The sequence below is a fragment of the Vipera ursinii genome, assembly GCF_947247035.1.
Source record: "Vipera ursinii genome assembly, chromosome: 1".
Classification (NCBI taxonomy): Eukaryota; Metazoa; Chordata; class Lepidosauria; order Squamata; family Viperidae; genus Vipera; species Vipera ursinii.
The window spans coordinates 263,684,029-263,702,779 of record NC_139512.1 but is presented as its reverse complement, the minus strand read 5'-3'; the positions used below and the strand labels follow the sequence as shown (position 1 = coordinate 263,702,779).

The 18,751-nt window shown below is 40.8% G+C and overlaps 1 protein-coding gene across 1 annotated transcript in view; it reads right to left on the bottom strand.

Annotated features, from left to right (window-relative positions):
• L3MBTL3 (L3MBTL histone methyl-lysine binding protein 3) overlaps nucleotides 1–7,240 on the bottom strand; it is a 101,232-nt gene extending 93,992 nt beyond the window's left edge. The window contains exon 1 of the mRNA XM_083379938.1: nucleotides 7,170–7,240. The gene's annotated coding sequence lies outside the window, so the exon portion shown is untranslated. The remainder of the gene's footprint in view (nucleotides 1–7,169) is intronic.
• Between the last annotated feature and the right edge of the window lie 11,511 nt (nucleotides 7,241–18,751).

Below are 18,751 nucleotides of genomic sequence, written 5' to 3'. Positions count from 1 at the left end.
TACAACTATCTGTTTAGCAATAAGATCAGTGGCATTCAATAGTATTTAATTTCAAAGCAGCCTGCACAGAATCATGCTGTACGCATAATCCAAAACTTTTGGTCCTAGTCAACTGAGAAGCTATAACTCTGGCCCTCAGAGCCTACAGTACGTTTGGCTTTGGTGTATTTTATTTCAACCATAAATGCCATTAATTTTCTTTTCACTGTATCCTGCATGAGTCGTAGAGAAGAGTATTGGATGGATATATATTTATATATAAGGTAAAGGTTCCCCCGCACATGCGTGCTAGTCGTTTCCGACTCTAGGGGCCGGTGCTCATCTCCATTTCAAAGCCGAAGAGCCAGCGCTTGTCTGAGGACATCTCCGTGGTCATGTGGCCAGCATGACTAGACGCCAAAGGCACATGGAACGCTGTTACCTTCCCACCGTAGTGGTCCCTATTTTTCTACTTGCATTTTTACGTGCTTTCGAACTGCTAGGTTGGCAGAAGATGGGATGAGTAACAGGCGCTCACTCTGTTATGCGGCACTCGGGATTCGACCCACCAAACTGCCATCTGATCGACAAGCTCAGCGTCCTAACCCACCGCGTCCCATAGATATAGATAGATAGATAGATAGATAGATAGATAGATAGATAGATAGATAGATAGGCCGAGGAGGTGCTCAAAACACTCAAGACATATCTCCTCCCCTCGTCTCTTCCTTCCCTAATGCAGCTGACTAAGTGAGAAAGAGCCTGTGGCCTAGAAGTTAAAACAACTGCCTAACATGCAAAGCAGCCCAGGTTCGAATCTCAGAAGGGTTTGGCTGACTGATGAGAACAAAGAAGCTTGAAATAGCTATATCAGTCTCCCTTTATACACACACACACACATACATTTTCATAGCACTTATAGAGTAGCAGAAAATTGTCTCATTCTGAAGCTGAACCAAGGTCTCTACTGCAATAACAATTTCAGTTCAGCAAGCCAGCTAATACACAATCCAATTCATCCTAGCGCAAAAATACAATAACTAGATAGTCCCTCAAGCTATGGACAGGAGTTCAGGACAGTATGTTACTGCAATCACAAGTAGTTTTGTCAAGACTGAAAATTCACATTTGGAAAAAGAAAAGAAAAAAGATTCTCAATGAACATTCAAGACTTTTTTGATAGATCATGTATTATGCTATGGAATGTTCTCTACTTATCCTATGCTGTTACATAGGTCTGGCTTTCAGCATAAATCTTATAAACTCAGTTTATTTGGAAATATATTGATAAAACAATTCTAGCATTAAAGTCATTTTGTTCTTAAACATCTAATTTACTGAATTACTATGGCACTTACATATTTGTTCTACAGTTTATTAGCTTGTTCTTCAAGTTTTAAATGAGATAGCATTGCTTAACCTTTCAACAGTAATCAATACAGTATGTTTTGCAATAGCTCTACTCAGACTACCTATTCTGACAGTGTAAAATAAGCAATGTGTAGAAATGCATTCTTACTATCAATCAGAAAACTGTTTTTGTCAACATGCATCAGAAGAAGCCTATTAATTTCAACTCAAGAACAGCTTAAAGCCAAGCTCTTAAATAAAACATAATAAACGCTATCTTGCATTCAAGTAATCTGTTTCCAAAACTGATCACGACTTAGTGTATTGAAATGTACTGTTTGAATCAGAGTGATTCAATGAGACAAATTTTAAAATAACGACATAAAACTTCCTAACACATACATCAGATTATGTGAAAAAGCTATCCTAATGTAATTTATTTAATTGATTTAGTAATGAGCTAAGTGGAGAGTAAATGAAGTCATACTACTTGTCAGGGACTAGCAATATTCCCAGCACTGTCAAGTGTTACAATAAACTAAAAGGCATCTCATGCAAAATGGAGGAAGAAAATATCCCTATATTCTATCACCCCCATGAGAATATACCATCCTTACAAATGAAAGGCTACCTCTCCCAATTAAGAGTGAATACGTAAAAAATGAGATTACTAACTCCAAATCATTAGCTGCTTAACAGCATTGTTTGGTTTAGAGAAGCATATAAATTTAAATAAATGCATCTGAAGAAATTGTGCTTAAAAAAGTCCTTCTAATAACCAAATTTGAAATGTTTCAAGCTTTTTATATTAATTTATAAGATTATTTATGATTTGTCTTTTTTACCAAAAAGTTCCCAAGACATTATTCAGTTTAAAAGTGTATAAAATGTCCTCTCAAAAAGCAATAGCAAAAAGAAATAAAATACTCATTATCAAGGAGTAAAACTAATCATATTTCAAATCACTGAATAGCCAAAAGGAAAAAACATAAAATCCTTTAGCCAGTGCTTTTTTTTGTAAAAGAAAAAGGTGCCGGAACTCACACATGTCATACAACCCACCTTGCCTACTACAATGTTCCATCCAAAAAAGGTGCCGGAACTCTGTTCTGAGCATTCTATGAGAAAAAAAGCCCTGCCTTTAGCATACACACAAAACTAAACAAAATTGAGGCTATCTGTACTTTTTACAGACATAATTCCACAAACTGATTGCAGCCATTGAAAAGGCCTTCTTTTATATCCCCATTGGACTAGATTTCTGCATAGCGAAACATACCAAATTTTAAACTAGTATCATGTTCATATAATTGGTTGCAATAGGAATATTTTGCTAGTAACTGCACTTTATGTACACTCATCAACCTCAGTCTCACAAAAGATTATTGTGCCATGGACGCCTATATTGGACCATGGATCCCTATATTGCTAAAACCAACCCTTTTCAGCCTTAATTTTCTTCAACTTCTGCACCAACCAAGGCACTGCTAGGCACAACAACCTTCACAAAGCGTGAACTAGATCCCTTCCAACTAGAACAAAATGTTCCTCCAATCTCTATTTGCTCTATCAATGGAAAGAATAGTTTCACCTGAACTCACCCTCAATAGCCAGCCCATTTAGCAGGTTCAAGATTTCAAAACTTAGCATTAGTTGGAAGAAGGTTAGACCTAGGTATAATCAACTATAGCAGTCTCCAACCTCCGGTCCGTGGACCAGTACTGGTCCGTGGCATGTCAGCAACTGGTCACACAAACAAGCAAAGACCCATCCGGGGGATGCAGGCAGCACACAAAACCACATCCCCTCCAGTCCACGGAAAAGGTCCCTGGTGCCCAAAAGGTTGGGGACCTCTGAACTATAGTGACATGAACCAGGTGACCTCCTCAATCATCTTTAAGAATATGTTAAATCACAAAGACCAGAATCCCATAAGCAGCTGAGCAGCAGGTCTGCAGTGCCATCTCATGGGAGTATTCATTCAGTCGCCCTGTTTTCCACTATCCCATCAGATTTTTTGCATGTACAATTACTGAAAATGCCCAAGTAGAATGAAACAAACTCTGCTGAGTAAAATGAACAACTGGAAGGATGGTGAGTAACATTATAAGAAGATCAGAGACTAAATGTTTTTATTATTCTGGCTTTTTACAACAATCTCATAAAATTTCTTTATAAGGGATGGGGGGAGGAGTCTTTCAACACCAACGAAATAGCTAGCTTTAATCAACCAGTTGAGTAAATCTGTATCTTCAGTATAGAACTCATCAAGGACAGGCTTTATATTATGTCAAAGATAGCTGATTGGTGCTTGAAGGTACTAAGTAGTTACTGAGGAAATGGCCTGAGAACAGCTTTTTCGAAGCCATTATATCAGGGGTGTCAAACTGCAGGCCCACAGGCCGGATGTGTCATGTGGAAGCTGTGCTAATGGTAAAACCGTCCTGATACCTTGCACGTGCCAATGGCAAAACCGTCCTGATACCTTGTGCAACGTCATATGATGTCGCGAGTTTGACATATCTGCATTATATCCATAGAACAGGACTTGAAAAGAATTACATTCCACACATGATTAGCTTTGTCACAAATATTCCTACTAATTTTCTAGTTTTCAATCGTACAGAATTTCATTGCTCTAAGCTTTTCACCAAACCAGCTTTTAGTTTCAGCATTTCTACCAATGCCACTTTCAAAATATACACAAGACATAACTTCAGCTTACTTCCAAGTTTTATAAGGAAATCTAAGTTTCAGTTCATAAATACCTTTGCGCATTTGCAGTGAGCATCGCAGAATATTGCCTAAATTTATATCAATAAACAGAACAAAGTTGTTTTAGGGTTTTTTCCCCATCACTATTCACAATGGAAACAAAGGTGAAATTGACCAACTCTAACAAGGAACTTAAAATAGGGAATATAAACTCAGTTACAATTGTATCCAACTGCCAGATATATTTACCCGTTAAGCCTTTAGCGGTGTAAGTTCTTAAATAACAATCACCCTTCCTTACTTTTAATCCTTGAAATATGAAACAGATATATGGAAACAACCGTTAGCAAGATATAGATATAGATATGCCTTTCAAACTCTTTGCCTAGTTCTCTGCCGGTTCATACCCAGCGAAAAAACAGTCTTCTGTAAAACTTGAGGATTAAATTTGAACTTTGCTCCCCAGGGTGAATGCCTACGTCTGACCAGTAGGGGTCCCTCCTTGGCCAGTTTTGAACTAAATTTTTGCTGCACTTGAAACTTTCCCGAAGAAATACTGTGATCAGCCCGTCAGACACCTCCCCCCCCGACTTTTTCCAAAATTAAGAGCGGCGGGGGAGGGAGGGGGAGTCGAAAAAGTGTGGTCTTTTGCGTACATCTTCTCCTGGCGTCCCTCCCCCACCCCCAAACCTGCCTTCAGGCTGCAGCGAGATTTGTTTTCCTTCCCCACGCCGAATCTGCCTCTTTCCTTCTCGTTAGAAATTAAAAGTAGCTTGGATTCAGGCTCGCCCTTGGGACGCCCGAAATAAAACTTTTACCATCGCCTCCCCTCCATCGTTCAGGGAAATGTCCGAAAAGGGCGGTACGATTGTTTTGCACGGCGGTCCCCCCCCCCAAAAAAAGGTGTACGCGGGGCAGGAGCGAGAGGAAAGGAACCGGGCGCTCGACTGAGGAAGTTGCATAATGAAAGGCTCTTGTTTGTCAATCGAGTCCCGTTTTTCTTAGGGCGGCTGCTGCGACGGAAACCGGGAAGGGGAGGCTGCCTTTAAAGCAAGCTCCGGAGCCTTTTGTCCCCTCCTCATTTTGGAAACCCTCTTCCACGTTCCCCATCCTCGGGAGGGGAGGGGGGAGGGAAACCCAGGGCCCTTTTCGACTCCCAAGGAGAAAAAGGGGTCAAGGGTTTCTTTCCACTTGATCCAGGCTTCTCCTTGGCGGGCTCCAGATCTCCTCCTGGAGGGGAAACGGCTCGCTCTCTCCTTGGTCTCCTTAGCCCGGCCCCAAACCTGAGGCCGAAGAGGGGGGGGGGTCTCCCTCTGGGGACCGCTGGCTCCTCTCAAACTTTTCCCGTCGTTACTCCCTTCTCTCGCCATAGGCGACTGCGAAGAAAACAAGAGGGGACCCGCAGGAGCGCCCACGCACAAGACACCCATTTCTGTTATTTTATTTTTTTTCTCTACCCCTACGCACCACAGCTCAGGCCTCTCGGTTCTCACACTCTCGCAGCCAGCCTCAGACGTGCCCCCCCCCGCCCACCCACCCCAAACGAGCGCCGAACAAGTGGGCAGGCAGCTCCCGTTTCATTCATAGGCTTCCCGGGAAGCGCAGCCTCCCAAGGAGAGACGGGCAAGCAAAGTTGAAGAGCGCGCGGGGGGGGGGGGCACCCAGGTGTGGAAGTGGCGAGCCGAATTCAGCCAAGGCATCCTTCTCGTTGCCCTGAAAATACGCAGCGGTCGCCTGAGCTTTCGCCGGCCGGGGGGTTGTGTGTGCCTTTTGCTGACAACCTTCGAATTGCACGCTTCTCCCTCGGGAAGAGCCCCGCTCCCCACCGCACATACGCACGCACACACATGTTTACACTTAGTGAAAGACAAGCACAGAAACCCAAGAGGCTTTTCTCTCTTCGCCTCTCTCTCTCTCTCTCTCTCCCCCCCAACACCACCGCCGCCGCTCCGCGCGCCCGCGCGCTCCCTCCCACTACAAACTGCTAGGCGCGTCTCTCTGCGCGTGTGGTGTGTGCGTGCGTGTGCAAAGTTTGCCCAAAATGGCGGAATTGGGGAGCTCGGTATTATATTTCTATAGCTCGAGACACGCGCGCACGGGTGCACCGCCACGCGCGCACTCACGCCACAAAGTCCATAAGCTGCACAACAAGGGAGACGAGGAGGCGAAATGACCACAATTCGCGAACAAATACTCCCTTTCCGAAGCTGGCGGCGGCTGCTAACGCGCTGATCGGAACAGGCCTTTTTTTTTTTTCTTCCTTTCCCTCCCTTCTGCAAAGGAGACAACACAACACATGCTACACATTCAACCGGTATATCCCGCTGCAGCCAAACCTGGGTGCTTCCTTCGCAAGCCATTATCCTCTCTCCCGAGGGATCCCCTTAAACAAAACAAGAGTGAGCGCTGGGATGGATTGTCCCCGTCCGCCCCTCTCGCCCGGCACCCCGAATCTTTGCTGCGGTACCCCTTGTCCTCCCTTCCCCGGCATTCCTGGGGAAGTGTCAAGAATTCCCTGGCTCCGGCTCACCAGCGGTGGGGCAGGACGCCGCAAATCGCTCACCCCCCACCCCGGCTCATCAATATGTGGGCGACTGTGAATTGCCCTCCTTATTTCCCGGCCACTTCGGTCTCGTTCTTGCCCCCTTCCGCTCCCGATGCCGGTCAAGAATTCGGGGGGAAAAGCAGAGCCCGAGCGGAGGGGGGGGCGCAGAAGGCGAAGGCACCCTCTCCTTCGCTCGCTCTTTTGTTCCTCTTTCACTCTCACGCACTTAAAGGATTTTAGGAAAGATTCCCCCACGACCCACCCACTCCTCGGCCACTTCAGAGTCATCCGGCCACTTTCCCCGGATTACTTCCATTTCCTTCGCTTGATGTTTTAAGGGGGAAGCCTTCCCTCCCAATTCCTTACCCCAAAAAAATAAAAATCCCCCCCCCTTTGCCCGTTTCTTGAGGGAGGCAGAGGAGGTGCGCTTGCCTTCCTTTATCTCCTTCTCTCTCTCTCTCTCTCTCTCTCTCAACTTTCATCCCTAGCGAAGGAACGGAAGCAATTTTAAAGCCATCCTGAGCATTGTGCATTGCAGTTAATGGGTTAGCAATCATATCCGAACCAAGCGCTTCCTTACCCCCCCAAATCCTCTCTCTCTCTCTTTATTTTTTTTCTCCGTCTCTCGAGTAGTCCTGACAAATATGGTCCAGGGCTGCGGGCACAAGTGAGCATGCGCCCGTAGAGTCAGGGCTGGGGAAAGGGAAACTGCTGCTGCCGCCGCTGCTGTAGCTGCCGCCGCCGCCGCCGAAGTGGCTTTTCTTCCCTTCGCTTTTATGTCTCAGACTCTGGGAAAAGCAGGCGGGCGATAGCCGTAATCGTGGGTATTTTTCTTCCCCACGCCGCGTCGATCCGCCAAGATCACATCTTCAAGATGCCTCGGGAGCTCTAGGAATAGAATGGAAACCGGGGAAGAGAAACACAAGGAAACGTCTGAGTCGCAGCAGCCTTGAACTCTCTCCTCATTTTGAGCGGTGGATTGTATTATTTATTTATTTTGCTCGTACTGATGGGATCCCAAAAATAAATGAATAAATAAATAAGAGGAAGAAAAAGAAACAGTCCCCAAAGTTAGAAAGAAAACGCAAGAAAACAAAAACAAGAGAAATAAAAACAGCACATATTCGTGGAGTCATGCATAAAAGTTCTAACCAGGCATTCCCATAAATGGTAGCCATATTTTGTTACACTATTTATTTATTTATTAGATTTTTTTACCCTCTTTTTATTACTTTATAACTAAGTCAAGGCCTCAAATGTACATAATACTCCATCCTCCTATTTTCCGCCAAACAACAACCCTAACAGTAGTGATGATATTGACTACAGTCTATTGTGTAGTTGGGGTTATATATTTATCTTTCCTGTGCTGAAGTTCTTTTAGCTATAAATTCAGCATGGAGAATCCACTTTTTTTTTGTCCAGATGTCAAAAGTTTCATGCGTAAGATCCGAACATATGGACATATGAAAATGCTAAATCTTGTTTTAAAGGTTATACATGTAATAACTTCCTCCCAAAATGAAACACTAATAGGACACTGTACAAAGATTTTTTAGTTTAGTTTAGTTTTTTAGTTTTTATTAAATTTTTATACCGCCCTTCTCCCTAGGGACTCAGGGCGGTGAACAGGGCAAATAATAAAAGTACAAAACTACAAAAGTTAAAATAGAATTAAATTAATGCCCAAGATAAAACAGTAAAATATACAAATATTTAAAAACCCAAATTAACTCCCCATCAGGCCAGGCCAGCTTGTTCAAACAGGTGAGTCTTTAACCCGCGCCGGAAGGAGCGGAGATCCGGTGCCATCCGGAGCTCCACCGGCAGTTCATTCCATAAGGCCGGGGCGCCCACAGAGAAGGCCCTCCCCCTGGGGGCCACCAGCCGGCATTCTCTGACTGGAGGCACCCTGAGGAGGCCCTCTCTGTGGGAACGCACAGGGCGGAGGGGGGTTGACGCCGGCAGCAGGTGGTCCCCGAGGTATTCCGGACCCATGCCATGTAGGGACTTAAAAACCATCACTAAGACGGTTAAATGAAACATCAGTTTCACTACATCTTCAAAGAACAAATTTCATATGTCTTTTCTACATAAACAGTGCCCAATAAATCCAAAACACTATTTTGTTGATTGAGACACATTCTAAGATCTACTTCAGTTCTTACTATTAAAATTAACCTTTCTCATTGTCTAGGCAAAATAGAATCTTTAACTCTATTCCATTTTGCCATTAAACTTTTCATATGAAATTGATTAGACTCCCAACAGAATTTTATAAAGAGAAATTTGTATGAAATATTGCGCCTTTGGATGTAAACATTAATTGTAGTAGTTTAGATGTTTCTGAGGTTGAAAATGACATATGTTCAAACTGAGATAGCAATGCAGGTAGCCCTCAACTTACAACCACAATGGAGCCCAGAATTTATGTTGCTAAGTGAGAAATTTTTTAAGTGAGTTTTGCCCCTTTTTATGACTTTTCTTGCCACATTTGTTAAGTGAATCACTGCAGTTGATAAATGAGTAACACAGTTGTTAAGTGATTTTGCTTGTCAGAACATTGCAAAAGGGGATCTCATGATCCCTAGGACACTGCAACTGTCATAAATATGAATCAGTTGTCAATGTAAATCACATGACCAAGAGGATGCTGCAATGGTCATAAGTGTGAAAAATGGTCATAAATCACTTTTTCCAGTACCGGTCATGCTTCGCATGATCACTAAATGAACTGGTGTGAGTCGAGGACTAGGTGTAGTACCATATACTACTACTATACTATAGTATACTATACTATACAGTATACTATACTATACTGTGCCATACCAGACAAATAATACTTGTCCTTTAGAGTGGAAAAGTATAAAAAGCCCATCTTCACCTACTATTTCATCCAAAGTATAAAACCTAGCTTCCATCTAAACTTTCCATGTGATAAGTTATTTATTAGATCTGAAATCTGAATTACTTCGTAGCATCAAAGAAAAAAAGGATCAAAACACTGTTTCCTAGAAATAATGGGTGGAGTTTTAATAGCATGATTTACTTCTAGACACAGTAGAATCAGAGTTATTAATCTTCTCATCAAAGATTATATCAGTGCAGTCTGTCAGTACTGTATCTGATTTAAAAAGCATAAACAGAAATGCCAGAATGTGTGTATATTTTTAAAGGCGAAAAGGTATCTATATATAATAAACTGTATTTTTAAATGTATGTTATTAAGATATATATTTAATACATTGCCAAATTATGTGAACATGTGTGCACAAATAAACTCATATTTAAATTATTGAAAAGATTTAAAAATCTATTCATTTTAGTGCATGATACCACATATTAATAATGTTCACAAAAAAGTATACAGGTAGTCCTTGACTTATGACCACAACTGAGCCCAAAATTTCCGTTGTTAACAAGACAACTTTTAAATCAATTTTGCCCCATTTTATGAGCTTTCTTACCACAGTTGTTAAGTGAACCACTGCAGTTAAGTTAGTAGTACAGTTGTTAAGTGAATCTGGCTTTCGCATTGACTTCGCTTGTCAGAAGGTCGCAAAAGGTGATCCCGTGACCCTGGGACACTGCAACCGTCATAAACACTGCAACTGTTGCCGAATTTTGATCCGAATTTTGATCACGTGACCATAAGGATGCTGCAATGGTTATAAGTGAAAAACAGTCATAAGTCACTTTTTCAGTGCCATTGTAACTTCAGTCACTAAACAAATAGTTGTAAGTCGAGGACTACCTGTACTTAGTATTATATGTAAAAATGCCCTAAAACAGGGGTCCCCAACCTGTGGTCCGTGGCCCACTACCGGGCCGTGGCCTACTGGCCACTGGGCCGCGGAACAGGCTGTGAGTTCATGCACTCACCCCCACTCGTGCTATCACCGTTGCTGTGGTAAAAACAGGGCACTTTGCACTAAAAACGGGGCGCCGTGTGGCAAAAATGAGGCAATGCGTGGCAACAACAAGGTGATGCTAGTGAGTGTCACACAGGCACTAGCACTGCTCCATTTGCATCACGCGTGCTTGCGGTCCTGTTTGCTTTCTGTGCACGTCTGAGGGTGTAAAATGCTTCCCCCTCCCTTTTTCTCCGGTCCACCAACTGAGAAAGGTTGGAGACCTCAGCCCTAAAACAGATTGTCTCAAATTCATTCCCAAGAGTCCTTTAGCTGGGTTCACACAAGATATGATACTATATGTTAGAAAAGAGTAGCCTAACATTTCTGGCTTTATGAACCATCTGGGGGTTGGGAGAGGGGATGGTTCTGCGTGAATGGTGGGCATGGTGGGCAAGCAGCACAAATGTGCAACTCCATTTGTGCAAGTGATGGGCATGTGCACCCACCGCTTATGCAAATGGGGTGCGCATGCACTTGTCTGCCACTCGCGCAAGTGGGGAATGCGCACGCATGGGCACCTACCCACCACTTCCGCGGCCTGGTTCCAAACAGCTCAAGGCCCAGTAGTGGGCCAGGTTTGGGGACGCCTGTGTTAGAAGGTGATTTAAAACCTCATGCAAATCCAGTCATTTGGACTATGAAGAAAGTTGGCCATTCATGGTCTACTAATTCTGGGCATGTATCCCATTACTTCACAGTTCTTCTTGGAAGGAAAGAAATAGGCCTAAACAAGAATTTTGTGTGTTATATACGAGTTTCTTATGTTCACAAACATGGGCTTTACAAATTACTGTTGAGGAAGTTAGCTGAATATTGAGAACAAACATATTAAACAGAACTCCTAGGAAAGATTGCTTTTTTATATAAAACTATAATGCAAACAAAAAGAGGTCATAAATGAGCAATTAGTCATGAGAGGGATATTAGAATAATGAAATTTTGATTACAACATCTGGAATATTTTTCTGAATCTTACTGGATACTCGGTCACCATTCTCACCTTTCTAACTTTGAACCTCATAACAAGATTTAGCCCTCTGTCTTTAAAGCCACCAAACTCAACCTATATATTTATAATATTTTGGCTACCATATGGGATGACTCTTTTGTTGGATACCCTGTTGGATAACATGCATGCATGAAACACAGAATAATACTTCTGTAAGAATGATGCCATCATAATTCTTGTTCTTTAAAATCGGTTAGTTCTTGTGTACTAACACCTGTAATAACACAACAATCATTCTTGCAAAGATACAGTACAGTCTTAGGTAAAAGGCCAAGCTGAAATATGTCGTATCTTTTTAAATTCAAATCTTGAAAAGCATGTATGTACTCCGCTGCATCTCAAACTCTGGTCACTTTGATGAATTAAGCTCTGATCACGTTGTTTCTTCATAAAGTTAGTTCTCCAATTAGGAAAACAAGCAAGGCTAGATAGAATCTTTGCTTCAGGCCTTCTCTGTCAGTGTTGAAAACAGATCCAAAACACAATTCTGAAGCTGTGAACTGAAGTAAATATGCTGGTCAAAATGGATGTTATTTAAGCAAGATAAATAAAAAAGTAGCTTTTAACAACCAGGGGAATATTTTGTTACAGGATTGCAAATCCAACTTCAGCATTTATCTCACACGTGTACTTGGATATAAATGAAAGTCCCAAAATGCTGACAGTATTGAATCTTAGCCATGTATTGTCTACCTCTTTATAAATGTTTTAAAGTGGCATGGGAACATGCATACATTTTTTAGAAATATACATTCATCATTTATTTTACCTCTTCGCTATAGAAAAAAATTGACAAAACGTGAAAAATTTGCAAGGGAAAAGAAGAAGAGCAAGGCTGGGAGTGTCAGTGATGTTGGCCACTCAGCAGCCTAACTTTACTGCAGAATGCTAATGCTTTTTGGAGGTCTTTGTCTTTTCAGGCTAGTAAAAGAGATTTTATATGCTGAATGCTGCAGGTGGATTGGGGTCATACCCAGTGGTGGGATTCAGCCGTTTCGCTCCACTTTAGCAGAACCGGTAGCTAATTTTTTGTTGCCCAGGCCCAGAATGGACTTCCAGAAGCGACATCCACACAGAGAACTGGTTGTTCACTGCTCACACCTCATGCTACCTCCTTAGCCCTGCTTTATTGAACACATTACAATTAATTTTTGTAAGCCACTAAGATTGTTTTTCAAAAGGGGGTAAACAAAAATCTCAAGATGGCAGCCACAACCATCCCACAATTGTTCATGCATGTAAACATGCAGGGCTTTAGTCACATGGTTGTAACCACCATTTTGAAGGTTGTTTTATTTCCTCCATGGACACTGCTATAAGCATCTTAACAGTTTATATAAATAAAAAGGCAGGATATACATTTAATATGAATAAATATTTTAAATAAATGAATGGCTTCAGACAAAATACTAAATCATAAATCACATTTTAATAGCTGTTATGTAATGGCAAACTTCACTCTGCAAGACAGGACAACCAAATTGCATTATAGCATGGTATGAATACACATACTAGGCCTTAAAGTTAACTATATCACATTATTATATGGAATGTTTCTTTTTCTCAAGAAACTGATGTAAATCTGATGTAAACTGGATAAAATGACTTTCAGAGTATTTTGTTTCTATGCTACCAGATTTAACAAAAATGACTTCTATCAATTTACAACCCAAAACATCAAAGCACAGTTAAAATTATAAAAGCCAATAAAAACTTAAACAGAAAGAATAAACCAGGAGAATCCAAAGATGTCTCTCCAATCTGTCTGTCAAATAAATAAGACATATAATACTGTTTTATACTGACAGGTTTGCTTACCCAGTTTAAAGAGTAAGTCATACAGTAATTGATTGAGTTTATGCATCAAACCAAGCCATAATGAGATAGTGCCTAGTTTGACTTGGGATATTGTATGAGCCCCACTAACAATGGCTTTTTCATAAACCAATGATCAAATAAATCTTGACTTTAAAATATTGTGTGACCATAGTTGAAGTTATAAGCCATGGTTTTCTAATCACAAAGGCTGGGATCATACAACATACTAGATCAAAACCAACAAGCTCATACTAGGACTTACCGTATGGGTGAGGGGGCAGTGTAAGTAACATCATGCACGCTAAAATGTCAAGAAAATGATGCTAATTACTAAATTCACATTATTTATACAATGGCATGATGATGTGCAGGACATTCCCATGGCTGGCAAGAGATGCTTATGTTTAGCATAGAATGTGAATCCAGTTTCTATTTCAGAAAATGCAGTTTTATGAATACACCTCCCTCAAGGAAGCAGAATGAAATCCTCACAATGAATAGCAAGGGGGATTTGAAATAAATGTAATGGAAAAGACCAGGAATGGTAGACAAACCTTTCAAAAAAAGCATGACAATCATTTCTTTTTCATCAGGAAACTGCTCAATTGGTTGTGAGGAATTCCATGCTCTCTTGCTACAAAATTTTAAAACCAATAAGCAAATGTTCTTCCTGCAATCCACAACCAGTTGCAAAAACTGGCACTTTAGTTTGTGATAACGAGGTAGCCACAAAAACTTGATGGGGTTAATAGTGAGATGAATGTATGTTTTCTCCTTTTTTTCTACCACTTAGCAAACTTGGTTGTGGTTGAATTTAAGAGCCCCTTTTCCAATTTCACCAATCTACATGAACTGCTGAAATAAAGCCCATACTTTATTTAAAGAGTTTCAAAACCACACGGTTCCAATAAAGGTGAAAAACATGGTTATGCCAATGAAGCACATTCTTCTTTCAGTAACAAGTGACTAATATTTGACAGAGTGGGAGTCATGATGCTGACAAAAAACAAACTAGAAGCTGAACAGAAATGGATAGAAATATTAATAGGAATTGTTTTTATGCTTTTATAGAAACTGTGCTTGCATGACACAACCGATGAAGACATTCCCTTTTTCCATTTTTTTTATCTCACTTCCATGCACTGGTACTTCACTATCAAAGATGTCCCAATTGTGTTCAGCTTTATTTAAGGTCATCCCAACTGCCATAGAGAAGGCTCGGGGATTGGTTCCTTTCTCACATTCTTCTACTAGGAAAAAAAACAGGTATGGGGATCAACAACATTAAGAAAGGATTGGCAGATGTTTGCCCATTTCTACAAGTTTCTGCCTCTTCCCCCCTTCCCCCAGACATGCACAACAAAAACAGCCACAGAAATGAGATGCCTAGAGAGGCTGCATTTTTTGTAGGTCCTATCTAGGTCATTTTCTCTCCTCCTGGCAGGCAGAGAAGGCACCACCCATCTTCCCCAGCAATATGGGCAATTTAGCTGACCACATGGAATTACTGTATCTCTCTCTGGTTACTTTCCTGAAACCTTTGGCTGGATTGGAATAAATTCATGATACTATCTCTCCACATCCTCACCTCAATTAAAGATGTCAAATAACTAAACAGAGCATCCCTTTGAAGACAGGAACAAATATCTTACAGTTTTTCTTTGTTATATACAATTTAGAGGTTGCCTGACTCCATACATTACACTTATTATTTTAAAAAATCAAGAAATCATAAAAATAAAAAACAGATCATGTATAATATCTTAAAAAGACCATATATATTAAACAAAGGGACGCGGTGGCTCAGTGGGTTAGGACGCTGACCTTGTCGATCAGAAGGTCGGCAGTTTGGGTCGAATCCCGAGTGCCGCGTAACAGAGTGAGCGCCTGTTACTCGTCCCAGCTTCTGCCAACCTAGCAGTTCGAAAGCACGTAAAAATGCAAGCAGAAAAATAGGGACCACTACGGTGGGAAGGTAACAGCGTTCCATGCGCCTTTGGCGTCTAGTCATGCCGGCCACATGACCATGGAGACGTCCTTGGACAAGCGCTGGCTCTTCGGCTTTGAAACGGAGATGAGCACCGGCCCCTAGAGTCGAAAACGACTAGCACGCATGTGCGGGGGAACCTTTACCTTTACCTTTATATTAAACAAAAACATTTTATACCTTGTCAGTAAACATTACATTAAATAGAGGGAAGGGAGATAAATTATAGAGAAAAAGGAACTCAGAAATAATTGACTACTGTCTGATTCTTATAAAACTATATGTCTGAAAGTGCAAAACGGACCTTCCAGATGTTAGTGAATTGGTCCTGGAGGGCCTACAGTTCCTTATTCCTGTTGCATACAAAAACACAATAGCAACTATATATATATATATATATATATATATATATATATATATATATATATATATATATATATATATATATATATATATATATATATATATATATATAAAATCTTTATTTCCTGTGTCAGCCTATCCTGAAGGCCATCGACAGGCAGTAGTCACACCGGTGACAGTTCATATTTGTGTAAATTTTAAATTGCTAACAAAGAATTAAGGGAGACTGATATGCATTTCAAACTTATTAGTTTTCATCAGTCAGCCATACCCTTCTGAGATTCAAACCTGGGCTGATTACACATTAGGCAGTTGTTTTCACCTCTAAGCCACAGGATCTCTCTCGCTTTGTTAGCTGAGAAGCAAGGGGACATATATATGTCAAACGCTTGTTAACTATTTTTTAGATTACCTTGCTAGGCCCCAAACATGGGACAAATCTTTATTTCCTGTGTCAGCCTATCCTGAAGGCCATCGACAGGCAGTAGTCACACCGGTGACAGTGTGTGACACACATATACATACATATACAAGAGAACAGAATATCTGTAGCTTAAGGTTGAACTATGGAATCATTGGTGGTCTGTGAGCTTAATTGTTTGTTTGGCAATGTCTCATTATCCAACTAGATAACATCATCAGTGCAAGCAGGTGTGGGCTTAGACACAATGAAATAGACATAGAGAAATAAACCTTTCAAAAGAAATAATAAAAAGCTAAGAAAGAAATTAAAAAGACCAGGGTTATTTATTTATTAGTGTCAGAAGCACGTTATTAAATTTTATGTGTCAAATATAAGTACAAACATACAAACTTAAAATTTAGAATGTATAAAAGCCTAATTTAGGTAGTGCTTACCCAGCAGCGTGCAACGTTGATTTCATTCTGTTGTGCGATCATAAGGTCCTCAAGAGTACATTGGGTAGGGCACAGGGAGCAGGTGTACATAAGTGTGGTAGTCTGCAGGTCTCCACATTCACTGTAGGCAGAAGTCACCAAGTATCTCCATTTATTCAAGGTACCCCTTGATCTTGCTGTACCTATGCACAATCTATTTAGCGATTGCCAAACTGCCCAGATTTCTTTGTGGTCAGGTGCCAACTCCTCTGCAGGTTTCAGCCAGTATTGATCTTTTGTAGCTTTCCATAAGTCCACTCTACTACTAAATTTATTAAATTCTTCCTGTGATCTAAGGAAGCTTCTCCTAGATTTTAATCTCTGAGCAGCTGGTTGGAGTTGTAGAGGGGATATCTTCAGCAATCAACATCTAGATAAGCAGGGGTTAATCCCAGTCAAACAATGAAGAAAAAACATCAATATTCTGATCAAGGAATTACCAAGAAGAAAACCACACACCCCCTAACCCTGACTGGGAAAACTACTGTGTATGTATGTGTATATGTATATAGATATACATTTCTATATTTATTCTATAAATATATAGTGTAGTGGAATCTGGCACTGGGTTATGGTAGAGAGGAACAAAGAGACACATTAGCCCTTGAATCATTGCTATGCGGAAAGAGACATAGAAAGGATCCTCCCTAATTCTTCACAGCACTTATCAGATATTTATGCAGAGTTTGATTTAGATTGGCAAGATTCTGTTCATTAAGAAACTACTTTGCACAATTACTCATCTCTCTTTTATTTTTCCTGTGACTAGCATATATGGGACTAGCATAAACAGGGAGTAAATCCCACACTCACCACTACTGATGATATTACCTAGTTGGGTAATGAATCATCTGCAAGCAAACAAGTTCAGAGAGCACCAAGGACTTCACAGTCTAATGTATATGTTTACTATTCCCAATGTAGATATTTAATTTAAAATGTGGATTTAAAAGTGACCTAATATTTGCTGCTGTGCTGGAAACAGAAGGAAATAGAAAGTGTTTTCAGATTCAGTCTGTGACAAAAAAAATAAAAAAAATAAAATCCAGGAGGCAGGAAAACTTTCTGAGCTCAATATCTTCTAAAAGTACAATGCTGTAAAAGAGAATATTCACACTGTACATACATACCTTCTCTATACAATTCTGGGCCAGCTATGAGGTCACCTCAAACCATTTGATACTTGCAATGAATAAAATTAACCTCAGACCTCCAGGCTATGCACTTTAAGATGGGGAATCATAATATTCTAAATGATTAGCTTTTATTTTTATCATTATTGGGCTATCAAAGCATTTCATTCATTAGAGCAGTGTTTTTCAACCTTGGCATCTTTTAAGTTATGAGAATTTCAACTCCCAGAATTGCCCAGCCAGCACTGTCCACATATCTTAAAAGTAACCAAGTTTGAGAAACACGGCATTAGAGGCAGATGGCTGATGTCTGAACAAGGTGTGACAGGCAGATTGCCCCATGCTCAACTCCTGCAACTCAACAACATCTGCTATCTTCAAATATGATACAGTAAAGCACAGGTGTCAAACTCGATCATGTTACCTGATGTATCGTGATGTTTTTCCCCCGCTGTGGAGCTGGGGCGGGCATGGCCTGCACGTGACGCATCCAGCCCACAGGCCGCCAGTTTGACACCCCTGCATAAAGGATATTTTCCTATCCTCAGGATTGAACTATGATTCAACTACTACAGCAGTTGCTTTTGTAAAGTGAGAGAGAAAGCGATATTTCGTCCTTTGTCTCAGTCAGAGATGTTTTGAAACAGCCTTGAAAATGCATTTTTTTAAAAGCTTAGCTTTTTGTATAGATTTTTGCTGCTTTAAAGAAGCAAGCTCTTTAGACTTGTTAAGTGGACATTTCACGTTTGTTTCAAGAGTTTCCATTCAAAGTTTACGCAGTCAGAATTGGGGGGGAAATTCAGATTTGAAATTGTGCTGTATGGCAAACACCCTTAAAAACACTGCCATTGTGCTAGAAAAAAAATAGGAAGAACTGTAGCAAGTACTTACACCGTTAACTGTGTAACATCACAACTTCTGATACTGTTCAAGCATTTTGCACTGTGGCTTTCTACCTTTAGTTTTACAGTCTCTGAATTTTTTTCCACTTAGGTCCAAGTAGAATCTAAGTGGATGGGCTTATATAGCTCTTAATCTCTT